Source organism: Ovis canadensis, chromosome 1 (genome assembly GCF_042477335.2).
Source record: "Ovis canadensis isolate MfBH-ARS-UI-01 breed Bighorn chromosome 1, ARS-UI_OviCan_v2, whole genome shotgun sequence".
Lineage (NCBI taxonomy): Eukaryota > Metazoa > Chordata > Mammalia > Artiodactyla > Bovidae > Ovis > Ovis canadensis.
The window spans coordinates 201,555,574-201,581,984 of NC_091245.1; the positions used below are offsets into that span (position 1 = coordinate 201,555,574).

The 26,411-nt window shown below is 40.9% G+C and overlaps 1 protein-coding gene across 2 annotated transcripts in view; it reads right to left on the minus strand.

Annotated features, from left to right (window-relative positions):
* Positions 1-24,541, minus strand: part of TPRG1 (tumor protein p63 regulated 1) — a 358,974-nt gene extending 334,433 nt beyond the window's left edge. The window contains exon 1 of one of the 2 annotated variants that reach the window (XM_069558084.1): positions 24,289-24,541. The gene's annotated coding sequence lies outside the window, so the exon portion shown is untranslated. The remainder of the gene's footprint in view (positions 1-24,288) is intronic. The other variant, XM_069558094.1, reaches the window with a different exon arrangement.
* Between the last annotated feature and the right edge of the window lie 1,870 nt (positions 24,542-26,411).

Below are 26,411 nucleotides of genomic sequence, written 5' to 3' on the forward strand. Positions count from 1 at the left end.
CTTGCCAAGGTTTTTGGTTTTATTTTGTTTCTTTACTAACTTTTACTTTGAAATCCTGATGGCCCCAAACTCTTCTTCACCAGAACACTCCTGTGGCTGGTAGTTTCTGCCAAGAGGATGACCAGTACACGGCAGTCAAAGATGAAAGTGGAGGCTGAGAGCTGGGCCTGAAACTGAATAAGACAGTGCAAAATGTTTGATTCAGGGCCCAGAATCCAGTATTCAATAATACTTTATGTCCCAGGATAGGGCTTAAGTGTCAGGAATAGAAAACAGAATCCCTCATGTTTACTATTTGCAGAGACAGTGGGCCGCGAGGCATTTGATTCAGACCTCCTGCAAAGCGCAATATAGAGGACTCTGTTCAATATACAGTCATATGAATAGTGCTGGGCACTGCACATGACCTGAAGAAAGTTCAAGAAAGCCTTTTTTCAAAGAGACATGAGAAAAAATCAAGAAAAACACAACCTCAGATAAGCTAACAATCAAATGAGGCAGACAGATGTGGATGCAAATGTTGCTTAGAGGTGGGGGTAGTTATAAGCATACTGTATAGAGAATGGAACCACTGCTCAGCTTACTAATGTCACAAGTAATGCTGGTTTTCACAACAACTCCATGAATAAGAGGTATTATCTCTTTTTTCTCCCAAATGGGAAAACAGAGTTTCAAAGGAAAGTGACTTTTCTAAAATCTCTGGCTCTTGAGGCCCAGGTCCCGAGGCCCCCACCTCAGAGCTCTTCCCCAGCCCCTCTCTGCCATACTGGAAAAGCTGTAGAAGACGCAGCAATAGGGTCACTGTGTCAGAATCAGGAGGGAGGCTGCTGAAAGCCACAGTCGGGGAAGAAGGGAAAGAAACCTTACAAACCCGGGAGGCATGAAGATAATGAAAAGGAGACTGGAAGATGGGGGGGTGACAAGGAATGACTCACAGCATTTCTGGATTTATTCAAAGTCGGACCACATTATTCCTTCTCTAGAAGGTAGCATTCCAAATGCTGAAGGCTTCTGGCTTTAGTACAAATTTTATTCTAACTCAATTGAGGTGGAACTCTCTCTAAAATCGATTACGCATTTGTCTACATTAGAAAAAAAAAAAAAGCATAAAGAGTATAAATTAGCCATTTCTGAAAGGACTATAGGCTGTCACTTTCTTCAATGAAAGTTAATGTAGGGTGACATTCTAGAGAGCTCTCTAAATTTGGAGACTGCTTAACTTCCACACCCCATCCAGATTGCTGTGATCTTTCTTGAGGATCTGTAGTAGGATTTTGTTTTGATTTTCTGTCTCCTCTCTTGGCAAGCCAGGTACCTTGTACTGCTCTCCATTTTCAGGGGCCTGTCTGGAGTAGCCCCTTCCCTCACTTTTAACTTGCTGTTTTGGTCTCCTATGCATTTATAGGCAACCAAATTTATTAGCAGCTTGTATAAACTAAAATTAATCAGACTCTGAGTGAAGGACCAGAACCCATCAGCAAACTTAAATACTGCTGCACAATATGTGAGCCCATCTCAAGGCTCTCCTCATATCCTTTGCTCTTACACACCAGGCTTACTTGTGTTTTCAACAAGTGGACTTTAAGACCTAACTCAAAATTTCCTTCAGAAAATACAATAGAAGTTTAAAGACACAGTTTGCATTTTATTTAATATCTTCCCCCAACCAGATCTTTGGCCATTATTATGACATATGTGTTGTCCTTAAGGTGAGTTCATCCTAAAAGAAGGGGTAAATGGGAGGAGGAAAAAAGAGAAAAAGTTGGTGGGGAAGGAAGATAAGGTGGATGTGGGAAAGGGAAGAGGAGAAAAGAGGTGAAAGACACTTTATTCTCTTAGCTTCATTCATTTTCCCAAAGTACCATCAACACAAAGTTGGGCCGTTTCTGGCATCTCCTGAGTCTCTCGCTAGATTCTGTCCAGTGGCTGCCAACCGATGTAGACAGTTGCCACAGAGCTAGGGTGGAGGACTGAACGCAGGCACCAAGGTGAGCCCCCACCAGGCCCGCCAGAAAGGACACCAAAGGCCAAGAGGCCCCCCTGCCTGGAGGCCCTCGGGAGGAGGGAGCTGTCCCAGCTGGCAGGAGACAATCCAGTCCTGACGCTGTGGGCTCTGCCCTTTCCTGCCGCCCGGCAGCCTGGCTCCATAGCGCGGAGCCTGTCCTAGGGTGAACTCGTCAGAGGCCCTCTCGCTTTCTGACAGGTATTCAAATGAGTGAATGTTTTATTTTAAAAGACTTTGTTTAGAAATATGGTCTCAGAACTTTCTCTGTTCCTCTTGCTCTCATGCTCACCAATGCCAGTGTAAGAAAACTGGGCCAGTTTGAAATCAACAAAATGAAAGCTATTAAACATTTGGTTGGACTCCCAATATATGCCCTATGAATATCCCCACTTTGGAACTTTCCACAACCTGTCTTCTTTCAGATTTGTTGTGGAGTGAATTGATATTCTGATTCACCACGGTATCTTCACAACGTGTGCGGCATGGCGTTAAACACAGCGTTTGCCTTTAAGCTCTCGTGGCTTGGATGCTGCAAAGCATCTCTGCTGTCTTGGCCTTTCCAGCACCTACTTTCTCTTGTTCTGGCAACGGTGCTTCACTTTTCCTTTAGAGAACCACTCCTCCCGCTCTGGATCCGTGTGGCTTATGAGCATCTGACATTACCCCTCTACGTTCTGCTTGTGTAGCAGACCCAGGCTTGGCCAATCAGCATATTTAAACTTGCTGGCCACAGTGACCAAATTAGCCATGGGCTCATGCCTGTGTCATTCCATTGGGAATTAATTGTGAATTTTTGCCAAAGTTACTTGGCGGGGGGGGGGAACAACTTTTGGTTAAGTTTTTTGAACTGATAGGATATAAACCTACAGCTGCTGAGAAACACCAAGAAAAAAAGATGCTTGATAAAGAAGCTAACAGAGAGAAAAGTATAGCTGATGGAAGAAGAGAAGTATCATTCTGATTTTCTCACTTGATATGTGATGCAATTATTTCAGTATGTGTCCAAAGTATCATTTTTCATTTAGTTTACTCTGAGTTGAGTTTCTGTTTGTTGCAACCAAAAACACCCTGATTAGTTCAGGTGCAGAGACAAATGTAATCTTAAATTCCTATCTTTATAATGCTTTACAGAGTCTGTGAAGTACTATCATATACATTATCTCACTTAAATGTCATAAAAATTCCCAAAGATGAGCATTATTATGTTCCCTATTTAATAGATGACAAAACAGATATTAATGAAATGACCTTACCTCTGGCAGCCAATAGGTACCGCAGTCAGAATTGGAATCCTGTATTCCTGTTCTAAATCCAGTGGTACCCACCCTTGTTACAATCAAGAGCAAAAGGCACACTGAGCCCATGTATAAATTTAAACAACACAAAACCTGGCAGTCCATGCAATGGAGCAATAAACCGAATGAGGCAGTATTTGTTTGTTGGTAAAATAGGTGGTGCTTAGTATGAATGATTTGTGTATTCAGAGGGGAGAGCCCTGAGGCTTGGCCAGCATTAGGACAATGTATGGGGAGACGGGACTGCACTGTTGCCCTAGGGAACTAAAATTCCCTAGAGAACTTTAAGACATCTTGGGATGTCACATTCATAAAAGCTTTATAAATTTTTTCTTCTAGTCCAATCACATCTTCAAAAAAAGGGAATAGAGGACTGGTAAGAGAAAGATATCTGTTATTGTTCTTATCATTGTCTTGTTGGTCATTCATTGAAAATTTACTGTCTTTAGGCTCTACTTATGTTTATTATCAACACTGAAATTTAAGTGCTATTATCCGCATTTTTCAGATTTGGAAAGCAAAATTCAAAATATTTTCCCTTGGTTCTTTTGTACAAGCTGTACTTTTATCTCACATTATGCTTCCCTTTTCTGTCCAAATGAATAACACCTTTTCATATTCCAGGTTGTCCCTGAGAACACCTTCAGAGAATTTTCTGCCCTTCACCCTTTGCCGTACCCTCCCCTGGAGCACCGATGAACTGATCAAAGCACCATATTTCACTAGACTTAGAGGTCTTCAGTCACCCATCCATCTCCCATCTAACACATGGTAGATTCCTTAAGGGTAGAGACTTAATTTTATTTATCTTTGTATACCCAGAGCTCATGTGTGTGTGCCTTCTCAGTCACGTGCGATCCTTTGCAACCCCATGGGCTGTAGACCACCAGGCTCCTCTGTCCATGGGGTTCTCCAGAAAAGAATACTGGGTGGGTTGCCACTTTCTCCTCCAGGGGATCTTCCTGACCCAGGGACTGAACTCACATCTCCTGCTTTGGCAAGTGAGTTATTTACCACTGAGCCACCAAGGAAGTCCACTGTATACCCAGTACACAGCTTAAAAGCTGGCTCCAGAGCTGATGAGAGGGGCAAAAGAAGAAAACAGAAGAACAGCCTTAAGTTTAGGGACATGCCCAAAGTTGAGAGGCTGTGAAAGAACTGAAGAAGGTCAGGATGGCAATGTTCGAGAAGACCCAGAGTAATACTGGGTCTCAGGAAACACTGAAGGAAAGAATGCCGAAGTATGCAACGCTGCAGAGAGATATGAGAGAATGGGATTGGAGAGGAGGTCAGACAGTGGAGAGCCATGAAAGTTTTGCAACCTGCTGGTAATTCCTCAGAAGAAATTATCAAGGGTTTTAGAATTATTGAGAGAAGTGCTTTTTTCCCCAGGCAATCTGGAGGATTTATAAAGTTGAGCAATGGTGTAATTACACTTCTGTCTGGTTTGTCTAAATGACTGAGGTTGAAAGACCTTTGGGACTTCCGGTTTCTGTCTTCAGAGCAGAGACTCCTAGTAGCGCTTAGCTCTCTTGGGGGAAAAACCCAGCACAAAGGATAGCGAAGCACATTTCACATACTGAGGAAATTAGGATTCAAAACCAAAGTATAAGCCGAACTGATAATAAGTTTCACAAGGGTTTAATCAAACAGGTGAGAAATTCTTAACGGATTACTAAAAAAACAAATCTAGAAATATAGGAGTTACTCCCCTTATTTTCGTTGTTGCTGTCAGACAAACTAGACCCTTCTCCAGAATACTCTCCCTAGCTACTATCAGACACCCAGTCCTGAGATGGATCAGCCTTGAGTCTCTTCCCAGTGGGAGGAAAGAAGAATAAGCTGGAGCACCTAATTTCAGTGCTTCTTCTGACCAGAGGTGTGAAGGTTAGGCACGGTATTTCCCTGCTCTGAACCTCAGTATTTTTACCTGTGGAGCGAGTAGTGTAATACTTGTCCTACAGGACTGGTATGGGAATCCAATAAGACACTGGCCTTAAAAATTATTGTAAACTCTAAAGAGCTATCCCAATACTAGAGATTTCCATCATGGTAGAACTGTTCTCTTTACCAGTAGAAATAAATGGTAGAAAGAGCCCCAAAGTTTGAAACCCCAGCCCACACAACTCAGTCATGTTTCCATGTATTTTTTGACCTTTAGGATTCATTAATCTCAGTATAAACATCTGCTGAGATACATTTTTATTTTCTCATTCCCTATTTATTGAATACCTATTATATGCTAAAAACAGTGTTCTAGACCCTGGAGATATGAAGGGAAGAATAACAGCAGGAATAATGAAAACAGCACCAAACACCCAGGATTCCTTGAGCACTTTCTAGTTCCAGGCTTTGTATTAAGCACTTGACATGTGCTCCCACATCTAATCTTTGTAACATACTATGAGGTAGGCATATTTTTTAGCTTCATATCACAGATACGAACACCAAGACTTGAGAAGAAATTCAGCCATTTGACCAAAGGTACAGTTAGCGGCCAAATGAGAGCTAGAACCAGGACTGCCCCAGGCTGCCTGACCCTAAACCTGCGGGGTTACCCGCTGTGCGGTTACTGTCATGCTTGCTATCAGGGTCCTTACGCTCACAGAACTTACAGACTAACAGAGGGTGCAGGCAGGCCATCAGGTGATGAGAGTAATGCCTCCATGGGGAACACATGGAAAAAGCAACCCCTCTCGGGAATAAGAACATGTCCTTCTGTCTGTTGATCTGTGCCTGAGAGCCAGGGTCTGATGCAAGAGGCAGCACCTCACTCTAACCATTGCTGCTGTTTAGTCGCTAGGTCACGTCCGACTCTTTGGCGACCCCAGGGACTGTAGCCACCAGGCTCTTCTGTCCACGGATTTCCCAGACAAGAATGTTGGAGTGGGTTGCCATGTCCTTCTTAGAGACCAGGGATGACTAAGAAGACCAGTCTCCTGCATTGGAAGGTGGATTCCTTACCACTGAGCCACCAGGGAAGCCCAGCTCTAACTCTATCCTTTATAAAGTACAGAATATTTCCCTCCAAAGTGCTTATGACCTTTCAGATCTAATTGTAATACTACACCCTCACATTCTGTGGGATCTTATGATCTGTTTATAAGGTATTGTACACTCATGATCTCATTAGATCCCACGGTGATGTAAGATGGGCAGGACTGGGATGATTATCCCATTTTCCAGCTGAGGATCAGAAACTGTGGGAAATACCAGACCACCTTACCTATCTCCTGAGAAGCTTATATGCATGTCAAGAAGCAACCGTTAGAACCGGACATGAAACAATGAAATGGTTCAAAATTGGGACAGGAGTATGTCGAGGCTGTATATTGTCATGCTGCTTATTTAACTTCTTTGCAGAGTACATCATGTGAAATGCCAGGCTGGATGAACCACAAGCTGGAATCAAGATTGCCAAGAGAAATATTAATAACCTCAAATAAGCAGATAATTCCACTCTAATAGCAGAAAGCAAAGAGGAACTAAAGAGCCTCTTGATTAGGGTTAAAGAGGAAAGTGAGAAAGCACACACTTAAAACTCAACATTCAAAAAACTAAGATCATGGCATCCAGTTATTTTCCTGGACTCCAAAATCACTGTGGATGGTGACTGCAGCTATGAAAGTAAAAGACACTTACTCCTTGGAAGAAAAGCTATGACAAACCTAGTCAGCATATTAAAAAGCAGAAACATCACTTTGCTGCCAAAAGTCCACATAGTCAAAGCTAGGGTTTTTCCAGTATTCATGTACCAATGCGAGAGTTGGGCCATAACGAAAGCTGAGTGCCAAAGAATTGATGCTTTTGAATTGTGGTACTAGACAAGACTCTTGAGAGTCCCTTGGGCAACAAGGAGGTCAAACTAGTCAATCCTAAAGGAAATCAACCCTGAATATTCATTGGAAGGACTGATGCTGAAGCTGAAGCTCCAGTATTTTGGCCACCTGATGCAAAGAGCCAAGTCACTGGAAAAGACCCTGATGTTGGGAAAGATTGAGGCCAAAAGGAGAAGGAGACAATAGAGGATGAGATGGTTGGATGGCATCACTGACTCAATGGACATGAGCTTGAACGAATTCCAGGAGATGGTGAAAGACAAGGAGGCCTGGCATGCTGTAGTCCTTGGAGTCTCAAAGAGATGGACACAACTTGAAGACTGAACAACAGCGGAGGAAACTGAGGCCCTGAGAGAAAAAGCCATGGGTCCCAAGTCATTCCAAGTGGCAAACCAGGGACTTCAGACTACATCATCAGACCCAGGTCCAGGCTTCAGTAAAACCATATAGCATCTTGGTTCAGATGCACTGACAAACTGAACTACAAAAATCTCTTGTCAAACCTGCTGATATATTATAATAGATCTCATAGTAAGATTCGAAGTTCTGCTTTGCATAAACCTATAATTTTTTAAGTAAAGCTATTTTGTATTTATAGAGTGTCTTTTGTTACTTCTGAATACTTTCAGGCTTGGAGTTTAGAGAATTTTTACCCTCAGGATCACTTGGGCTTCTCTGGTGGCTCAGATGGTAAAGAATCCTCCCCCAACACAGGAGACATGGGTTTGATCCCTGGGTTGGGAAGATCCCCTGAAGAAAGGAATGGCTACTCACTCCAATATTCTGGCCTGGAAAATTCCATGGACAGAGGAGTCTGGCAGGTTAAAGTCCTTGGGTTTGCAAAGAGTCAGATACCACTGAGGGACTTTCACAGGATCACTTAGCCATTGACTTTGAGCCCCCCTGACCTTGTCTAATGTGATCATCTTTGTCATTTTATTTTTTAACTTTTTATTTTATATTGGAGTATAGTTGATTTATGGGCTTCCCTGGGGGCTCAGATGGTAAAGTGTCAAGCTGCAACCCAGAAGACCTGGGTTTGATCCCTGGGTTGGGAAGATCCCCTGGAGAAGGACATGGCAACCCACTCCAGTACCCTTGCCTGGAAAATCCTATGGACGGAGGAGCCTGGTAGGCTACAGTCCATGGGGTTGCAAAGAGTCTGACACAACTGAGTGACTTCACTTTATGGTTGATTAACAATGTTGTGATAGTTTCAGATGTACAGCAAAGTGATTCAGTTATACACATACAGGTACCTGCTGCTGCTGCTGCTAAGTCACTTCAGTCGTGTCCGACTCTGTGCGACCCCATAGACAGCAGCCCACCAGGCTCCCCCGTCCCTGGGATTCTCCAGGCAAGAACACTGGAGTGGGTTGCCATTTCCTTCTCCAATGCATGAAAGTGAAAAGTGAAAGTGAAGTCGCTCAGTTGTGTCAGACCCTTAGTGACCCCATTGCCTTCTCCAATACATGTACCTCTTCGTTTTCAAATTCTTTTCCCATTTAGGTTGTTACATAGTAATGGGCACAGTTCCCTGTGTTACACCGTAGATCTTGTTGGTCATCCATTTTAAATATAGCAGTGGATACATGTCAATTTCATACTCCTTAACTATCTCTTGCCCTCTGTCTTCCTTCCTGATAGCCATAAATTCATTCCCTAAATCTGTGAGTCTCTTCCTGTTCTGTAAATAAGTTCATTTTATTGAACTTTTATTTTTTATTTTTAGATGCTGCATATGATTGATATCATACGATATTTCTTTTTCTTTGTCTTGCTTACTTCACTCAGTATGACAATCTCTAGATCCTTCTTAGTCATTTTAAAACATTGCTGGTCATAGTACTTATCATGTAGGAAAGCCTGTCACACACAGAGCTCATCTGTATCAGAAATGCACTGTACTTATTTCCTAGGGTGAGGAGTTACCTCCAAGCAGATTCTTCCATGGGCCTACACTTACAAATAGCATCAGGATATGAAATTGATTGCCAACCATCATGAAAAGGAATCTTCAGAGACTTTGAAAACATTTTCTACTTGCTGAATACAGTCAATATATTTTTGAATACCAAAATACATTTTTTATTTCCACTCCTTCTCTCTCCCTCTTTCCCTTCTTCCCCAGAAGTCACCCAAGCCATCTTGTCAGGGGAAGCTCCATGCAGGCAGTCACTTTTATAGTGATTAACACTTAGTAAGGACAAAAATTATTACCACTGACTCAGTAGTGACGAATAATAAGAAGGTGATAAATGACTAATTTCTATATAGAGGTTGAAAGCTATTCATTTAAATTTAAGGTTCTTTCCTTTCTATATTTTATCTAGGGTTGTTCATATAACCAAACATCCTTGAGTTTGACTTCTATTGATCCTGGGCATGTCAGAGCATTTTTGGGAATAACCAAACTAAACCATGTTTGTTTTTTTGTTTTTTGTTTTTTTTTTTGAGACACAGGTTGAAATATGTTGTTATTCATCAAACTCAAAATTTGAATATGTGATCTGAAACGTAATATGAGTACTTTTACAATGACAATAGAGCAGACATCTGAGGAAAACTGTAAAACCCTGGACATATATGATGAGTACCAGGAGGAGAGACTGTGGAAGGGACCAGCAGGCCAGAGGCCCAGACTGCAATCTGAATACATGTCTGGAGGACTGGAGGCTCCTAGCGCAAGCCCCTGGACATTGTAACTGTGTAACTGAGAGCTACCAAAATTGCTACTCTATCCTCCAAGATATCCTTGGAAAAATACAGCTTCTGATCATGATACGTAGCAGATCAAAACTAATACAAACCTATTGTACAGGTCAAGGAATTCTGCTCAATACTTTGTAATGACATATAGGAGAAAAGAATCTAAAAATAGAGTGCATATGTACATATGTATGTGATTCATTTTGCTGTACACATAAAAAAAAATGGATGTGTGTATATGTATAAGTGATTCATTGTGCCCTACAGTATTGCTGTAACAGAACAGTGTAAATCAACTATATGCCAGTAAAAATTTAAAAAATGCATCCTTTTTCATCTCATTCCAGAGTGGTCCACGTTCTTGTTGCAGATGTGATTCCCTCCACCTGGAATGCCCCTCCCACACTCTTTCTCTCTGAGAAACTCCTGCATCCTGATCTCTGGCGAGCTCAAATGTCACCCACTTTGAGAACTTTTCCTTAACTACCAATACAGTTAGTTGCTCCTGCCTCTGTGCTCCTTAGCACTTTGTTCATGCCTCCAGGCTAGCATTAACTGTTGCACTGCAGTTTTTTACAGCTTTCTCCCCTTGGCTAGGATAGACTAGAATCATACCTTATATATATCCTCACTGTCTTATACAATGGCTGGTACATAGCAGGCACTTAGATGTGTGATGAAAGAAAGAAAAAAGGAAAAAAGAGAAGGAAGAAATCAGGGAGGGAGGAAAGGAATGGAGAGGTGGAAAGGAGGGAAAGAAAGACAGATTGAGAAGGAAACAGAAGAAACAATGAAAAGAATTCTGTTTTCCCAACTACTAATCCTAGTAGGTAATAGGAATAATCTCTCCTCCCTCTTCACAGATATGAAGAATCCATGTTTATTTCACAGTCTCTCAATTAAGTTGCTCATTTGGATCTAACAAGACATTTATTGATTCTTAGTTTTCTATTGATTCTGAAGAGGTCCTTAGGAAGATCTGATAAGTGTGGAAAAGATAAATAAGTGTACGGATAATAAACTCTAGATTACATAAGCAAACATTACTTAATTACATTCCTATTAATACACTGACTCTGTAATGAATTTTGAGGCATTTAATTATCAATTTGACAAGATAATCTAGGGGTAGTTAATGATTATACCAGTAAATTGTTTTTAAAAAATCACTGACAATTATTAAGTCTCGTAACAGACATCAAATTAACTTGCTGGAGCTGTCTGGTTAAATAGACAGCAGTTAATTATGAGGTACTTACACATGCCTCACATTTTAATGTGCAAGCCTTTTTGATTGTGTAACGTCAAAAATGTTGTGTAAGGGAACAGTTTACCCATGGGGAATATTCCTATTCTGGGCAGCGTGGCCACTGGACAAGCAGGAGCATGATCTGTGATGCTCAGCCTGGCATGTCCCACTTCTCATCTTGGAACAGAAACACAGAACTCTCTATAAGAGACAAATGGTTGTCATATGCAGTCAGGTCTGTGGGGCCATTCAAAGTCTCTCTCTCAAAAGGAATTATGAAAAAGTGGTCTGACAAAGCTTTTGGATAACAGTGGTAATATTTATTACCTTATGAGAACCAGCTATGCCAGACATCATGCAAGATGCTTTTATATGGACTGTCTCTTCTAATGGTTAAAAGGTAGAAAATCCCATCAATAGACAGGTTTTTCTTGGAACGCTTAGTGGAGGAGGAGAAATAAGAAATCACACGTACCAGGCCACTGAGATGACTTCCATCTTAGCTTAACACAGAGGCTACTGGCCACACAGTCTGGAGCCAGACAGAGAGCAATGGCCACAGTGTTGAACACATAAACCAAAGATCATTTACTTTTCAGAAGTCCTGGGTACCTATTTCTCCAATTTGTCTCTTACCCAAAATCTGTGGTCACAAGAGTCCCCTATCTCCCCAATGGCTGCACCACTTTTTATTTAATGAGCAGTGGAAAGGTGAGAATTTACAAAGCACCTTTATTCTGACCCTCACAGTTCTAGGTTTTACATTCTTCCTGGAGACTGACTTATTCACCCTATATTTTACCATCATCAAAACCCAATGTCTTGGGTCCTACTCCTCTCTGTTAATGTTTATACTGCTTAAGGCAGTGACTGTGGGCATGAGTTCAACTTTCAAAAGAGTACTTCTTGAGCTGAAATGCCTTGAAATGAATAGAATTGCATTGGAAAGAGTGAGACTGCATTGGGTTGTGTTGCATTGGACCGAACTATATAGAATTGAACCTTGTAAGGAAGGGGAACAGACTCTAGAAACTAGGTTTCTTTACGTTTAGGCCAAGGCAGGCTCAGTGATAATAAAGCAGCGTGAGAACTATGCATGAACTCTGTGGCTAGACTACAAAGTCCCAAATTCAATCTCAGTGCCACCCCTTACCAGCTCTGTAATATAGAGCAAATTCCTTAATCTCTTGCACCTCCCTGAGTAGAACAATTGTACCTAATTTATAGGACTGCTAGGAAGATTCATTCAATTAATTTTTGTAAAGTCTTTTTGGAATAATGCCCAGCACATAGAATATACTATATAGATGCTTTTAAAATAAAACAATTTTAAAAAACAAAATCACCAGTTTGAATTGTATTCCACTTTACATTTTACAAAGCCCTTTCACATATGGCAACTGATACCACAGATGCATGGGTGGGATTATACCTATTAATCCTCATCTTGCCAATACAAAAACCAAGGTTCATAAAAGCAAGAGCAGATCAAGAAATCCAGCAGGACATAAATCACCATAGGACTTGAGCTAAGTTCTGTCTTACTAAGGCATATTTTCAATTCAGTTCAGTGTAATATCCCAGACAATTTTCATATGTAGTCCTGACTGCAGTGTATTCTGTTAGTAACCTGATAAACAAGAGTTAAGTCAAATCATAACACCCTCAGTGTTACTGCAGTAACAGTACACAGCAAAGCAAAGGATTGCAGCCTGGACTAGGATGAAAAGTCTGTGGTTTGCTGTGATAGAAATAACCACAATGAAGGAGTCAGGAAACCTGAATTCTGGCTTTGACTCAACCACTAACTTTTGTCATACTGATAACTAACATTGATTGAGGGCTGACTCTGTGCCATGTACTACATTCTTATCATTTAAGGTTCATAGCAAGCAGTGGTCATAGGGACTTTCATTATTCCATTTTGCAGGTGAGGAAACCAAGGTATAAAGCAGGAAAGTAACTTGTATAGGTCAAACTGCTAGTAAGTGCTATAATAAATGTCATTTGTAGAATGAGGGCATTGGACTAGTATGACCTCAAAGGTACTTTCCAGCCCGTTCCATCCATAATTCAGGGAGTTCTTGCCTAATCCTCACTCCTCTGGGGGGTAATTCTGTGGTTCTGGGCAGCTCTACATCAAACCTCAGACATCTCAAGGCCTCCCAGGACACCAAGGTTGAAAAACTGGTGAATAGTTGCATAATGTGGGATTTTTCTAATCATCGAAAGAATGAAACAAGTGAAAACAGGAAAAAAGTAAAAATCCTAACTCTTCCCAAGATTATCAGTTTCATGTATACATTTATTACATTTGTAGTCACGAGGTTCATTCCATTTTGCATTTTTCTCTCTTCACTTAATTTACTATCACAAATATTTTTTCAATAATTATGACCAAAATTCTTCATGATTATCATTTTCATGACTATACAATCAGTAATAACTACCACATGATATTTGACCATAATAAAATGATTACCCCTTTACAAAATAATTTAAGCAGGTTTTGATATTTTTGTAATATACAATGGTGTAATGAATATCTTTGCACAGTTCATTTTTCTCACATCAGATATAATGTTTCCTCAGAAGGCAAGGCTAAGCAAAGGGCATACCCACATTTGTGGCTAATACACTCTATAAAGGGAGGGTGTAATGTGATGGTGACTACATGGGACCCACATTGTTGAAATCTTATGATTTCAACACTGAATGTGTTTCCAGATTTTGAGTGAATACAACCAATTTGGTAAGGTGAACAAACATTAATTTAATACAAGTTTTGAATGCTGAATGCTTGGTGCTTGCATTCAAGGGGGGAAAGGTCTATAATAAGTGCTTGCAAGAAATAGACTTAAAGGAATACAGAGAAAGAGAAATATCATGTGAAATCCCGTACATGTGGAATATAAAAATAAATGTTACAAGTGAATACCTTACTTATTACAAAACAGAAAGAGACTCACAGACTTAGAGAACGAATTTATGATTTACCAGAGGGGAAGGATGAAGGGAAGGGATAGTTAGGGAATTTGGGACAGGCATGTACACTCTGCTATATTTAACACAGATAACTAACAAGGACCTACTGTATAGCACATGGAACTCTGCTCAATGTTATGTGGCAGCCTGGATACTGGATAGGGGGGCAGTTTGTGGCTAAATGGATACAGTACATGTATGGCTGAGTCCCTTCCCTGTTCACCTGAAAATATCACAACATTGTTAATCAGCTATACCCCAATACAAAATAAAACGTTTAAAAAAGAAAGATCCCATATCATGCAATGAAGATCCTGTGTGCTGCAACTAAGACCTGATACAGCCAAATAAACAAATATTAATTAAGAAAAAAACCCTAGGAAAGAAGCCCCCCAAAATTAAAAAGAAGTAAAATGGAAAACCAACAAGGACCTACTATATCGCCCAGGGGCTCTGCTTAAGGTTATGAAGCAGTCTGAATGGGAAAGGAGTTTGGGGGGAGAACAGATGCGCACATATATATTGCTGAGTCGCTCTGCTGTGCACCTGAAACTATCACAACATTGCTACTCAGTTACACTCCAATATAAAATAAAAAATTTAAAAGAAGAAATAGATTTACAGGAGTAAAAAGAGGTTTTATGGGAAGTTTAAAAAGGCCAAACCTTCAAGAGATTAGTACTCAGGAGACATAAGCAAGCCAGTTCTCTTGGACCTCACTTTGGTAGTTTCATCTTAATGCTAAAGCAACTTTCTGCCGCCTGTGTCAGATAATCAGAAAATGTGGTTAAACCTGGGAATCATTGGAATCCTTTTATTTTAATACAAGACATTGATTTGCCAGTCAGTACGCCAAGTTCTTTCTTTAAGCATGCATTTTCCAATTCCGGAGTCCCGTCTCAATTTTTCTTGACTAACGCACTCCCGTAACCTATTCTCCATTATTTCCAGTTTCCAGTTTTTGTGTTGGTTTTGCTTGCTTTTGTTTTATTTGTCTTAATGAAGCAAGTATTTATAAAAACTTGAATTCTTCTAGATTTTAATTTTTGTCATCTTTTACAGTTGTTTCATCCACAAACTAATTGTATTCTTTAGCAACTTATCTCCTTTAAGCCTTTCCAAAGCAAATAATTTAATTTTCATTGAAACAGTCTCTTATTTTAACATTCATACTTTGTTTTTACAACATTTAAGTAATATATTAACTAACGCACTTGGCATAATTAAGCTTTGTGAAAAAAATTAGTTGACCCTTGGTAAGCATACATTTCAACTGCTGGGAGGAGATGACCGCAGGACAAGGGAGCAGCCTCATAGCTAGGAGTATTTAGTGTGCTATGGGCATCTGTCAGAAGGCTTTACAAAGGGAAGGAAGGGCTTCTGCCAGTTAAGTGGAGTTACATCTTCTGACAAATGAGTGCTCCTCAAAATGAGAGAGAAGGAGAGAATGAGGGCTGAATTCCTGGACCATGAATGCACAAGCAGTGTATACCTGCTGTTTCTATGTCAACAAGTGGCTAATGAGACACCAAGTCTAACTTTATGGAAAGAGAGCTTGTGTCCTTCACTTTCTTGGAAACCTCAAGGATTTGTATAGATTGTGAGGTGGTCTTAGACCCTTCTGATGACATCTAAGGAGGTTTTTCTGCAAGGTTTTTTTTTTCTTCCTTCTCCAAGAAAATGCACAGATGCATTAACAACTGCACTTATCTCTTTAGAAAGTTCATAGATCTCCCTGTGAATCCCCCTCCTACAGGATTCTGAAGATCCCAGAAGAGGGATGACGTTTCCAAAAGGGAGGAGTACTTTTGTAATGGTAGCAATACCACCATTCGGGAGATACTCTGAGCCAAGATGGGCTTCCCGGATAGCTCAGTTGGTAAAGAATCTGCCTGCAATGCAGGAGACCCTGGCTCGATTCCTGGATTGGGAAGATGTCCTGGAGAAGGGAAAGGCTACCCACTCTAGTATTCTGGCCTGGAGAATTCCATGGACTGTATAGTCCATGGGTTTACAAAGAGTCAGACACAAATGAGCGACTTTCACTTCCACGTCACTGTGCCAAGATACAACATACGCTTGAAAACCTTAACCATTTGCTCCAGAACAGCCCTCAGTAATCACACAGGTTCCCCCTGTCTGAATAAATTAGGGCTCAGAGAGGGCAGCAGTTTGTCTGAGGTCATCTGTCCATGACACAGTGCTCAGAACAGATTATTTCTCTATACTCTGCTGGTTTAAGAAAATAGCTTCTCTTGAATGGCTAGTGAATAGGGCCATAGGTGTATTTGAAACCCAAATATCCAACCAGTTTGTCTGAGGTCATCTGTCCATGACACAGTGCTCAGAACAGATTATTTCTCTATACTCTGCTGGTTTAAGAAAATAGCTTCTCTTGAATGGCTAGTGAATAGGGCCATAGGTGTATTTGAAACCCAAATATCCAACCAGAGTCCAGGTTCACAGAAGGCAAAACTCTGGAAGATGTAGGAGTTGAATCCTGAATCTAGGGCACCAGCAAAAAGTCCTGGGCTCTACTTCAAGCTTTAATACACAGTCACTCATGGTGGAAGTCATTTCTATTCATGTGGTTTAATTATTCATTCCATAATTTGACTAGGACATTTCTAAGCTTCATTTTGTTTCTTGTTGTTTAGTTACTAAGTCACATCCCACTCTTTTGCAACTCCATGGACTATAGCCTACCAGCCTCCTCTGTCCATGAAATTCTCCAGGCAAGAATACTGGAGTGGATTGTCATTCCCTTCTCTAGGGGATCTTCCCAAACCAGAGATCGAAGCCATGTCTGCTGTATTGGCAAGCAGATTCTTGAGCACTGTGCCACCTGGGAAGACCGCAGTTCTCATTAGCAATTCCCAAGACAAAGTCTGGGTTTTCCTCCTTTTCTTGGCCTTTCCTCCCTTTGGCGCAACCCAGAGATGATGACCACTAGGGGTCAGACCTGCAAGAAGGTATCCAAGTCATTTTTTGTTTGTTTGTTTGTTTTGTTTTTTAATTGTGAGGAAACGAGAGGTCTTCTAGCCCAGCATGTGTTGCCACATTTAAACTCTTTCAACATGCGACAGTCTTAAATTCTTAAAGATTTCTAAGAAACAGAGGTTTCACAACCCTCTCTTCCAAGAAAGTCTTCTTTATATTTAACCTAGATCTCTCAAATATAATTTGAAGCTATCTCTTATGGTGGTTCAACAGTCCATGAACCAAGAACTTCCAGATATTCAAGATGGATTTAGAAAAGGTAGAGGAACCAGAGATCAAATTGCCAACATCCGTTGGATCATAGAAAAAGCAAGAGAGTTCCAGAAAAACACTTACTTCTCCTTTATTGACTATGTCAAAGCCTTTGACTGCATGGATCACAACAAACTGTGGAAAATTCTTAAAGAGATGGGAATACCACACCACCTTACCTGCCTCCTGAGAAATCTGTATGCAGATCAAGAAGCAACAGATAGAACCGGACATGGAACAACAATCTGGTTCCAAAATGGGAAAGGAATATGTCAAGGCTGTATATTGTCACCCTGCTTATTTAACTTATATGCAGAGTACATCATGCAAAATGTTAGGCTGGATGAAGCACAAACTGGAATCAAGAATGACAGGAGAAATATCAACAACCTCAGATATGCAGATGACACCACCCTTATGGCAGAAAGCTAAGAGGCTCTAAAGAACCTCTTGATGAAAGTGAAAGAAGAGTGAAAAAGCTGGCTTAAGACTCAACATTCAGGAAACTAAGATCATGGCATCCACTACCATCACTTCATGGCAAACAGATGGGGAAACAATGGAAATAATGACAGACTTTATTTTCTTAGGCTCCAGAATCACTGCAGATGGTGGCTGCAGCCATGAAATTAAAAGACACTTGCTCCTTGAAAGAAAAGTTATGAACAACCAAGACAACATATTAAAAAGCAGAGACATTATTTTGATGATAAAGGTCCATCTACTCAAGGCTATGGTTTTTCCAGCAGTCATGTATGGATGTGAGAATTGGACTGTAAAAAAAGCTGAGCAGATTGTCTTTACTCCACTGTATATTCTTGCCTCCTTTGTCAAAGATAAGGTGTCCATATGTGTGTGGATTTATCTCTGGGCTTTCTATTTTGTTCCACTGATCTATATGTCTGTCTTTGTGCCAGTACCATACTGTTTTGATGACTGTGGCTTTGTAGTAGAGCCTGAAGTCAGGCAAGTTGATTCCTCCAGTTCCATTCTTATTTTTCAAGATTGCTTTGGCAATTCGAGATTTTTTGTATTTCCATACAAATCTTGAAATTATTTGTTCTAGTTCTGTGAAAAATATGGCTGGTAGCTTGATAGGGATTGCATTGAATTTGTAAATTGCTTTTGCTGGGAAAACTGGTTAACCACTTGTAAAAGAATGAAACTAGATCACTTTCTAACACTGCACACAAAAATAAACTCAAAATGGATTAAAGATCTAAATGTAAGACCAGAAACTATAAAACTCCTAGAGGAGAACATAGGCAAAACACTCTCAGACATAAATCACAGCAGGATCCTCTATGATCCACCTCCCATAATTCTGGAAATAAAAGCAAAAATAAACAAATGGGATCTAATTAAAATTGAAAGCTTCTGCACAACAAAGGAAAATATAAGCAAGGTGAAAAGACAGCCTTCTGAATGGGAGAAAATAATAGCAAATAAAGCAACTGACAAACAACTAATCTCGAAAATATACAAGCAACTTATGCAGCTCAATTCCAGAAAAATAAACGACCCAATCAAAAAATGGGCCAAAGAACTAAATAGACATTTCTCCAAAGAAGACATATGGATGGCTAACAAACACATGAAAAGATGCTCAATATCACTCATTATTAGAGAAATGCAAATCAAAACCACAATGAGGTACCACTTCACACCAGTCAGAATGTCTGTGATCCAAAAATCTGCAAGCAATAAATGCTGGAGAGGGTGTGGAGAAAAGGGAACCCTCCTACACTGTTGGTGGGAATGCAAACTAGTACAGCCACTATGGAGAACAGTGTGGAGATTCCTTAAAAAATTGCAAATAGAACTACCTTATGATCCAGCAATCCCACTTCTGGGCATACACACCGAGGAAACCAGAATTGAAAGAGACACATGTACTCCAATGTTCATTGCAGCACTGTTTATAATAGCCAGGACATGGAAACAACCTAGATGTCCATCAGCAGACGAATGGATAAGAAATCTGTGGTACATATACACAATGGAGTATTACTCAGCCGTTAAAAAGAATTCATTTGAATCAGTTCTGATGAGATGGATGAAACTGGAGCCGATTATACAGAGTGAAGTAAGCCAGACAGAAAAACACCAATACAGTATACTAACACATATATATGGAATTTAGAAAGATGGCAATGACGACCCTGTATGCAAGACAGCAAAAAAGACACAGATGTGTATAACGGACTTTTGGACTCAGAGGGAGAGGGAGAGGGTGGGATGATTTGGAAGAATGGCATTCTAACATGTATACTATCATGTAAGAATCAAATCGCCAGTCTATGTCTGACGCAGGATACAGCATGCTTGGGGCTGGTGCATGGGGATGACCCAGAGAGATGTTATGGGGAGGGAGGTGGGAGGGGGGTTCATGTTTGGGAACGCATGTAAGAATTAAAGATTTTAAAATTTAAACTAAATAAATAAATATCAGCAAATTGAATCCAGTGATATACAAAAAGACAACACACTAGGATCCAGTGTGTTTTTACAGAAATTCAAGGATTGTAAAAAAAAAAAAAAAAAAAAGCTGAGCACCAAAGAATTGATGCTTTTGAACTGTGGTGTTGGAGAAGACTCTTGAGAGTCCTTTGGCCTGCAGGGAGATCAAACCAGTGAATCCTAAAGAAAATCAGTCCTGAATACTCATTGGAAGGACTCATGCTAAAGCTGAAACTCCAATACTTTGGCCACCTGATGCAAAGAACTGACTCATTGGAAAAGATCCTGATGCTGGGAAAGATTGAAGGAGATGGGGATGACAGAGGATGAGATGGTTGGATGGCATCACTGACTCAATGGATGTGAGTTGGAGCAAACCCTGGGAGATGGTGATAGACAGGGAGGCCTGGTGTGCTGCAGTCCATAGGGAATGACTGAGTGACTGAACTGAACTGAACTTATGGTGGTATCTCAGGGGACACCGGTAATGCTTGGCTATTATCCTTTGGGTAAGATAGGTGCTCTTCTGAGCAAGTGTCAGTTTATGTCTCAGTTTCCATATCTGTCAAACGGGAGCCAGGATTGAAGTCACTCGTTCACTAAACAGCACCTAAGTACAGGCTTCCCAGGTGTGTGCATGCTAAGTCGCTTCAGTCGTGTCTGACTCTTTGCGAGTCAGGCTATGAACTATAGCCTGCCAGGCTTCTCAGTCCATGGGATTCTCCAGGAAAGAATACTGAAGTGGTTTGCTGTGCCCTCCTCCAAGGGATCTTCCTGACCCAGGGATCGAACCCGAGTCTCTTATGTCTCCTGCATTGGTAGGCAAGTTCTTTACCACTAGTGCCACCTGGAATTCACCTGCAAATGCAGGAGACACAAGGGGTGCAGGTTGAGTCTCTGGGTCAGGAAGATTCCCTGGAGAAGGAAATGGCAATCCACTCCAGTATTCTTGCCTGGATAATTCCATGGACAGAGAGCTACTGTCCATGGGGTCGAAAAGCGTTAGGCACAACTGAGCATGCACGTATGCACTGTAGCTGGCATTGTTTGCAGGAAACACAGACATGGACCAGACCTTGACGAGTTTTGACGATCTCCAAGATCTCTGACGTTGGCTCTAAAGTTCAATGATTAAATGAGGTTACTTGTCATTTTCTTAAGTAGGGTTGCATTAACCTTTCACAATAGAGGAGGCCCTTAATGTTCCTTAAAGCCACTTACAGGAGGATTCTATGGTTCTGCTTGCTGGGCTTTTCTTTCTTTCTTTATTTCTTTTTTTTTTTTTTCTTGCTGGGCTTTTCTAATCCTAGTAGCCTTCTTTCAGAATTCTTTCTTTCAATCATCTTAATTATGCTTTATACCCTTCTTTTCCCACAAGACCTGTCCATATTTTATGGCTCAGATGCACCTTTTCACTAAGTATTCTTCTCACTCAGAGCTTACCATCTCTACTCATTTTTGAGGCTCTATACCAGACCACCTGACCTGCCTCTTGAGAAACCTATGTTCAGGTCAGGAAGCAACAGTTAGAACTGGACATGGAACAACAGACTGATTCCAAATAGGAAAAGGAGTACGTCAAGGCTGTATATTGTCACCCTCTTTATTTAACTTCTATGCAGAGTACATCATGAGAAACACTGAACTGGAAGAAACACAAGCTGGAATCAAGATTGCCAGGAGAAATATCAATAACCTCAGATATGCAGATGACACCACCCTTATGGCAGAAAGTGAAGAGGAACTAAAAAGCCTCTTGATGAAAGTGAAAAAGGAGAGTGACAAAGTTGGCTTAAAGCTCAACATTCAGAAAACGAAGATCATGGCATCCAGTCCCATCACTTCATGGGAAATAGATGGGGAAAGAGTGGAAACAGTGTCAGACTTTATTTTGTGGGGCTCCAAAATCACTGCAGATGGTGACTGCAGCCATGAAATTTAAAGACTCTTACTCCTTGGAAGGAAGGTTATGACCAACCTAGATAGTATATTCAAAAACAGAGACATTACTTTGCCGACTAAGGTCCGTCTAGTCAAGGCTACGGTTTTTCCAGTAGTCATGTATGGATGTGAGAGTTGGACTATGAAGAAGGCTGAGCGCCGAAGAATTGATGCTTTTGAAGTGTGGTGTTGGAGAAGACTCTTGAGAGTCCCTTGGACTGCAAGGAGATCCAACCAGTCCATTCTGAAGGAGATCAGCCCTGGGATTTCTCTGGAAGGAATGATGCTAAAGCTGAAACTCCAGTACTTTGGCCACCTCATGCGAAGAGTTGACTCATTAGAAAAGACTCTGCTGCTGGGAGGGATTGGGGGCAGGAGGAGAAGGGGACAACAGAGGATGAGATGGCTGGATGGCATCGCTGACACGATGGACGTGAGTCTGAGTGAACTCCGGGAGTTGGTGATGGACAGGGAGGCCTGGCGTGCTGCGATTCATGGGGTCTCAAAGAGTCAGACACGACTGAGCGACTGAACTGAACTGAACTGACCTGACCCCAGGGATATGGAGGTGAATACAGAGGGAGTGAACACAGAGGTGAATACGGAGGTATCGCTGAGGGAGAGCCCAGACTCACATCCCTCAACCTCTCCCCATCCCACAAGGAGCTTAGTTCCCTTGTTGTTTTGTTTTAAAAATACTTGTTCTATATTTTTAAATCTCTGTGTGTGTGCATGCCTAAAGCTCAGTTGCTTTGGCCATGTCTGACTCTTTGTGACCCTATAGACTGTAGCTCGTCAGGCTCCTCTGTCCACGGGATTCTCCAAGCAAGAATACTGGAGCGGTTTGCCATATCCTCCTCCAGGGGATCTTCCCAACACGGGGATCATACCTGCATCTCTTATGTTTCCTGTGTTGGCAGGTGGGTTCTTTACCTCTAGCATTGCCTGGGAAGCCCCTTTTAAACCTCTATACTATATATGTGTGAAAATTTCATCCAATATAAAAACGTCTACATTCAAGAATGAAATTCCCCATTTCTTCCTCTTGCTTCAGTTGTGTGTCTCAGAGGTAAAGGCCATGTGTGGGTTAGTGATTATCCTTTCAGATTTTCACCTTTTGTACACACACATACAAGCTTTTTCTTTTTACCAACTCAGTATTTTCAAAGAGGTATGTGCATCACTCACTAAAGATAGCTTTATAGTGGGAATGAACAAACTGCCAATACATCCAGTAATGAGAATGAGTAATTGAAAACATTACACTGAGTGAAATTAGACTTATACAGACAAGTACATACTATATATATTATTCCATTAGTATGAAATTCTAGAACATTAGTGTTTTCACTAATCTATGGTGAAAAATATCAGAAGAGAGTTTTCTCCTAGTTGGGGAAGATCGTGATTGACTTGAATGAGATATGAGAAAATCTTGCATGTTAAGATATTATATATCCTAACAGGGGTTCAGGATGCACAGATGTACTCATTTGTCAAAATTTAGTGACTGTATAATAAAAACTATTCATTTCATTGTATATAAACGTATACTTTTAAACCTCAACAAATATTGATCTCCAGCAAATGCTGAAGAATTAAAAAAGGCAATGTACTGTTGCCTGCAGATTACTTTGAAATACGTAAAATGTGGATTGGTGGATGGATAAAGGAATGGATAAATAATAAAGCAAGTTCTGTAAAATGTTAATGGTAGAATCTAAAAAGTAGGTCTATGGGTGTTAAAGAATTTTCTCATCTTTGCTACAGATTTAAAATTTTTCACAATAAAATGGGAAAAAAGTGCCTTGAAAAATTTTAAAAACATACAAATAGAATAGACTATTATTGATCATTGGTAATTATTATTAATAGTGACAATAAGTCATCACATTTTGCAGCCCCTAGAGAAGGCACTGGCACCCCACTCCATCACTCTTGCCTGGAAAATCCCATGGACAGAGGAGCCTGGTAGGCTGCAGTCCGTGGGGTCTCTAAGAGTCGGGCACGACTGAGCGACTTCACTTTCACTTTTCCCTTTCATGCACTGGAGAAGGAAATGGCAACCCACTCCAGTGTTCTTGCCTGGAGAATCCCAGGGACAGAGGAGCCTAGTGGGCTGCCGTCTATGGGGTTGCACAGAGTCGGACACGACTGAAGTGACTTAGCAGCAGCAGCAGAAATAGCATAAGGGTAAGGACCTCTTATGCTGTCCTCTAGATCCTCACAAATTAGTAACTATATCATTCATATGGGCTCCTCTGGAAATAATAATGATATACTGGAGACTCCTACATACCATAAGCTTCACATACAGCATGCCACTAAATCCTTTCACTTTGAAAAATATTAGTATTCCTAGCTTAAGAAAAAGCAGGATAATAAGGCTTGGACTTAAGACAACGAATTCCAAATCACATGACAAGTGAATGGCTGGGCCAGGATTAAAACTTAGTCTTACATAATCCTGAAGCCCATGCTCTGCTCACTAGAATACACTGTCTCTCAAACAAAGCCCCTCCTGGCCTCTGCCTGCCAGGGAGAACCACAGACCTGGCATCAAGGCATGCAGAGGATGCGAAGGGAGGAATCCCCAAACTTGTCATGGAGCAGTAGCTGCCTTGGTCACCTGGACCTCCTGGTGATGGGTGAAGTTAGCTCCAGAAGCCCTCAGCGTCAATCAGCACAAGCTTCAACACGAAGTGACAACCTCCGGGTGTTGTAGAGGGAGTTAAAGGCAGCAAACTCTAAGCCAGCAGCAAAAGTCCAGTGTGTTCTGATGTGTCGGATCAAACTTGGAAACCTCAAGGGTTCCACCCTCCCCACCTCCCCCTCAACAGCTGCAAATGTTTGTTTTATTTCTCTCACATCTGGCCAGCCCATGTGTAAACAGAACGAAGGGTCAGAGTGAGGAAAGGATCTGAATGCCTCATTTCTTAGCCTCTTCAGTATATAGTAGAATGGGACAGAGACTGAATTAGGAAATATGTATTTTTTTAATTTCATTGAACTTGAGGCAGTAGTTTATGAATGTACGTTAGAATTTCTTACCGATAGGTCCTTTTTCATACTTTGGAGGGAGGCAGCTGGGGAGTGGTGAAACCTCTAGGTTGAAAATTAGATGACCCAGATTCCAATCTGGGCCCCTCCAATAATTGGGAGGAAGTTTTTTTCTTTCTAGATCTTATTGTACCATCTGAGTTATAACAGGGGGAAACCTTTTCTAAGGTTTCATCCAGCTTTAGTATTCCATTTTTTCAGCATAATTTCAGTGTTCAGCATATTACTGCCTCTGTTTATTCAATAAGTATAGTCCTAGCCAATGTCTTTCCATCATCTATGTGTGTGCTAAATCACTTCAGTCGTGTTCGAGTCTTTGCAACTCTATGAACTGTAGCCCGCCAGGCTCCTCGGTCCATGAGATTCTCCAGGCAAGAATACTAGAGAGGGTTGCCATGCCCTCTTCCAGGGGCTCTTCCTGACCCAGGAACTGAACCTTCATCTCTTATGTCTCCTGCATTGGCAGGCAGGTTCTTTACCAGTAGCGCCCCCTGTCCATTGTCTACATGATGCCTCAAATAGTATTAATCCCCTGAACTTTTTAAATGTCCAATAAGTTTTACCTTGCTTCCCTCCAAAGAACATGTTAAGACTAAACTCAATGCTAACGATAGGATTCAATCTATCAATTATTACTTCTGTTTGAAAAGCTAATTATTTAAGCAAGGTCTTTTTGCCTTGTTCAAAATTATAAGCAGATTAAGTGTTTGCTGAGCCTGATTTTTAATGTGAAATGTAGGCCTTTGATATTCAAATATACTTTAAAAAATTTCAATACATTTTCATTTCCTAAAAACTAGATCAAGGTAAAGTTCTTATTTAAAATAAGCATGCTATTAGCCTTGATAAATGAAATGCTAACAAAATCATGCATTATGAATTTATAAATATACCTTGAATGAAGGTAAAGACTGTTGACTTAATTTAATGAGCAATGAATGACTGAGGAAAGTTTTTAACCTAAGGAGTAATACAATCTGAGATTAGAAGTTATTTTAAGAAATTGCTCTTTGTAACCCTACCATTAGGCCTCAAGAAAAAGGTAGAATTCCTAATTTTATGTCCATTTCCCTAGATCCAGTTTCCCCAAATCATATGTTTCCACTACAAGATAATCTTTTAGGCTGAATTGCTACAGCAAATTCTTTCTTATCAACAAGATGAGACAAAAGAAAGAAATTGAAATAGAAGGAATGAGAAATGGGGAGACAAGAGAACCTCATGGAATGGATCCATCTTATTTTGAGCTTGTGTTTAAACAGGCATAGCACAGAGCTTCCCTGAAGAGGAACCCATGTCTCAAAGAAACCCCAATCCTTTTTCATCCTTTCAGAGTTCCTGTTGGCCCCATTTCCAAGAAGGTCGAGACTGCTGGAGCCTGCTCCGGACCAGCAGAGGGCACTCTTGGAGCAGAATTAAGGACCTTGGTGGGAAACTCTGGGAGGACAATCTCAACCTTCTTCACCAGAGGGCTGGCTGGTGTTATTGGAACCTTGTGTGCTGACCTGAAAGACAGATGATTGGTCCTTCTCGCCTTATCTGATAGAATTCTACTCATAGTCCAGTTAAACTGCTGAAGACCCCATTTTACAGCTCAAGCTTTCTTCCCACTAACA